Source organism: Elephantulus edwardii, unplaced genomic scaffold (genome assembly GCF_000299155.1).
Source record: "Elephantulus edwardii isolate Elephantulus edwardi_28Jun2011 unplaced genomic scaffold, EleEdw1.0 scaffold00117, whole genome shotgun sequence".
Lineage (NCBI taxonomy): Eukaryota > Metazoa > Chordata > Mammalia > Macroscelidea > Macroscelididae > Elephantulus > Elephantulus edwardii.
In genome coordinates, this window is record NW_006399867.1 from 4,283,269 (window position 1) to 4,287,575 (window position 4,307).

Sequence of the window (4,307 nt, forward strand, 5' to 3'; positions counted from 1 at the left end):
GACAGAGCGGAGTTTAGGGCTGTTGTACATAGGGTCGCTATGAGTCGCAGGCGACTCGACGGCACATAACAACAACAACAAGAAGGATGAACCTGTTCATTTACTTAGCAGTCCATGGTACATTCAATACTCTTCTCCAGCACCGCAGCTCAAAGGCATCAATGCTTCTTCTATCCTCCCTAGTCATTGTCCAACTCTCTGATAATGAAATGTCTAGAAAAGGCAAATCTAAGGAGCTAGAAGAGATCTCTGGTGACTTAGTGGTAAGGCATTGTGCTGCCAACCAAAGGGCATTTGGGGTTGATTGTTTGAATCCACCAACTGCTGAGCAGGAGAAAGAGGGACAGTTAGTTTCCTTCTGTGTGTTTTACTGCCTCTGAAAAACCCACTGTAAGGCCAGCTAATGGGTTGGTGCTGCTTGACAGCACACGATAATAACAAAGAGACAGAGCTGGAGGTGGGACTAATCCAAAATGGGCAGGGAGGATTTTAATAAAGTAATGCAAAGGTTCTAAATTTTCTTAGTTGTGGTGATGGCTGCACACATTTACCATATATTTGAAAATTATCGAATCGTGCGCTTAATAGGAGGGAATGATATGGTGTATAAATTATGCCTCAATCAAATTGATAAAAAAGTGAAGCATAAGTCGCGAACGAGCGAGCAGGCAGCTGTTCGGCTTCAGGAGCGGGGCAATGCCCAAACCAAAGGAACTTGTTTCTTCAGGGTCATCTGGCAGTGATTCTGATCGTGAAGTCGGCAGGAAGTTAAAGAGAAAAAAGCAAGTTGCTCCAGAAAAGCCTGTAAAGAAGCATAAGACTGGTGAAACCTCCCGAGCCCTGTCCTCCTCCAAACAGAGCAGCAGCGGTAGGGATGATAACATGTTCCAGATTGGAAAAAATGAGACACGTCAGAGTGCGAGACTTTAAAGGGAAAGTCCTAGTTGGTATTAGAGAATACTGGATGGCTCAAGAAGGTGAAATGAAAGCAGGAAGAAAAGGTATTTCACTAAACCCCGAGCAGCGGAGCCAGCTGAAGGAACAGATTTCTGACATTGATGATGCAGTAAGGAAACTGTAAAATCAGAGCCACAGAAAACCTGTACCATTATAGGGGAGCTCTGGTGACCTAGTGGCGAGAAGCTGCATTTCATTCCCAGAGGTGCATGGTTCAAATCCACCAGATGGTCTGCCAAGGAAGGAGGGACAATTTCCTCCTGTACCAGTCAGATCTGATTTGAGGGTACACAAACTCAAAAATAATAAAAAGAAAGCAAGCCTGTGCTGTTACAGTCATTTAAATCTGCCTTTTTACACTGGCTTTTATTTTCTGTTGTTTTCCAAGCTATTGTACATTTGAATTGCAGAACAATTTGTAAGATGAATACTTCTCTTTTTTTAAAATGTGCATTATTAAAAATGTTCTGAGTGAAGCTAATTGTCAACTTTATTATGGGGGATTGCTTTATGCCCACCGCCTAATATAAAATAAAATCAAGTAATTAAAAAAAAAAGTGGAGCATATACTTATCCTAAGACAGCATTCTCGTATGTTGTGTGTATCACGTTCTGCCAGAAGCTTGTTAAACTAGATGCCTTGATCTGACTCCTCAAGATTCTTGTCAGGTTTAAGATAAAGGTTGAGCTTCTTTAGCAAGTTCTCTGCATAAACTCTGATAAATACCAGTGGAATGTTTCTCAACATGTGCCCTATACCTTATGCATCACAACCCCCCAAAGTTTATAAAAACAACCACAGGTATCTGGGATCCAAATGCAGTCTACTGAATCAGAATCTTTGGGAATGGAGTCCATCCATTTAGTGTCCTAATGTGTTTGAACAACACAGTTTTTATGGCATTCAATGTCCATTTTCACTCTTAGATCCAACTACCAAATGCTGTACCATATGACAGGGACTTTGGTTGCTATATATATATTTGTCCCTCAGAATTCACAGTTAATTTTGGTTCTTGTCTGCCCGGAAAAATGCTATTTGTTCTCATCAGACTTGGCTGTGGGGATAAACAGTGTAAAAAATTTGCTGAAAGGTTTCAGCTTTGGAAACGTGTTTCTCCTTTTAGTGATCTGAAGAGTCTGGAGCACCTTTTTATTCTTTTATTGTATAAGACATACATGGGAATCTAAGGGGATAAGGGTTGGAAGCAGAAGAGTGAGGAGGATGGGCAGGTATGAAATCACAGGGGTGCACAATTTGGTGGGTAGAGGAAGTGGGTGAAGGAAAAGAGAAAGGTCCAGCGGAGACCAGAAAAGACAGGATAATTGTGAGCAGAGTCCAGTGGTGATTTTTTTTTAACAAAGACATTTTCTTTTTCATTTGTAGGTTTCTCATTTGGAATGGGGTGCAGACTCTCAGGCCACTTCATACTGAATAGGGGCATTGAGACGAAGGGGAAGGGGAAGGGGAGCCCTCTTTAACACCTGGTGGTCCTGTGTTGAAGCTGCATGCCCTCTTGTTCAGTTAGAAGATATTTTCTGCACTCAGGACTACAAAGTGTTTGCCAGGGTGAGTCCAGTGGGGCTGGCAGACATTAAGACTCCATTCTCCTTCGCTTCCTTAGCTGATAGTTACATTTCCCTTTTGTCTCTGGAACTGGGCTCAGGGTTCAGGTCTGGAGCAAGACACAGTGTTCAGGTTATCTGTAGGAAAGGGAGCAAACCTAGAGAGAACAAACTTGTGAGTTACAAAGAAAAGGGCTTTGAAGGTGTTACTTACAGATGGACTGGAGAAAGAGGTGGAGGAAAGGGGCTTAGATAAAATTCCTCATATACACAAGGCTGCTCTCCCCAGCAACCTGCTGGCTCTCCCTGGGGGCCAGGCTACTCTCGTCCGGGGCCAGGCAGCAGTCCCTGAGGGCCGGGTGGCAATCCTTGGGAGCCAGGCCTCTCTTCCCCTCACCAAAGCCCCCCCAGGTCTGGACCCTGCACTCCACTGGATACCAAAGCCAGTGTCAGCACCCCTGGCTCTAGCACCATCACCATTTCCCCCCTTCCCTCCACCAAGTGGTTCAACTGCAACTAGAAGTAGGTATCACTACCCTCCCCCTCTGCACATGGAGAAGGGGCTTTCAGAGGGGTGAACAGACCCACCCTAGGTCGAAACAGTTCTTGGCAGCAGTAGTCAAGAAATAAAAAGATGTGGTGCATTGAGATCTGCTGTCCAGGATCTATCCAAAGAAATCTTACTGACAGTGAGATGCCCTCCTGGATTAGGTCCTTCACTTCCCGCAGCTCCATGGTGCTGCCACTGCCTTCCCCTCCCACACTGGAGGCCTGAGACAACCGGCAACCACTACCACTAGCCATGCAAGGGCTCTGTCGCACTGGCTACAGGGCCTGGTGCCCACCACCCAGTTCAGGAGAGGGCATCCCTGGGTTCCAGCTGTAGTGACCTGATGTGGCCATGGTGGCATGGGCTTGGTGGTGGGCAGCTGGCGGCAGTGGGACTTGTCCACGTTTTTTCAAGAGTCTTTGTCCTCTTGATGTTGAGCCTCAATCATATTTGAGGACCAGAAGTGAACTGTTTAACTGTTCAGGTATAGATAAACTGCAGGCTGTGGAGGGCTATGGTGGCCTGTTTCAAAGTGGCTTGGCATGCCTCCAGCTCCTCACGCTGCTTCCCCTGCTACCACCATCTTGGTTCCGAGAATTTCTTTTAAAATAAGCTTATTCTGCAGCTGTGCAGGGGCTCTGTTGGACTGGCTGTGGGACATGGCACCAATTGTTCTTCCCAGGCTGCAGCTATGCAGGCTTGGCTGCAGGCGGCAAGCAGCAGTGGGACTCACCCTTTTTTTTCAAGAATCTTTGTCCTCTTGATCTTGAGCCTCAACCCATACTGAAGAGCAGTACTCAGCTGTTTAACTGTTCAGGTATAGTAAAGTGGACTTGGAGGGGGATTATATAACAAGGAAAGAATTTTTTTTTTTCAAGAGAAAAGCAAACTGTGAGGGATGGGTGGACAGGAAGGAAAATGTGCAACAATGAATGAAATCCAAGTTCTCTATAAACTTTCATTAAAAATCTCAATAAGCAAACAACCCACTTTCCTGTCCTGCACCGTCCTTGCCACTGCTCTAGCCCATTGTTGCTGTTACTGTGCTAATCCATCTCTTTGAGCATCTCCCCCCTCCCCCCGCCATTTTTCCTCTCTTTTGCTGATCCTCTACTTTCCCAGCAAAGACAATACGATCTCATAAAAAAGAAAGAAATGTTTGATTTTCCACTTGATATGATAGAGATACTCAATTCAGAAATTATGACATATCTGTGTGGTTGAAAATGTTCTT

General features: G+C 45.2%; 1 pseudogene; it reads left to right on the plus strand.

Annotated features, from left to right (window-relative positions):
• The first annotated feature begins 693 nt into the window (after positions 1 to 693).
• Positions 694 to 1,081, plus strand: LOC102860812 (annotated as a pseudogene).
• Positions 1,082 to 4,307: the final 3,226 nt, after the last annotated feature.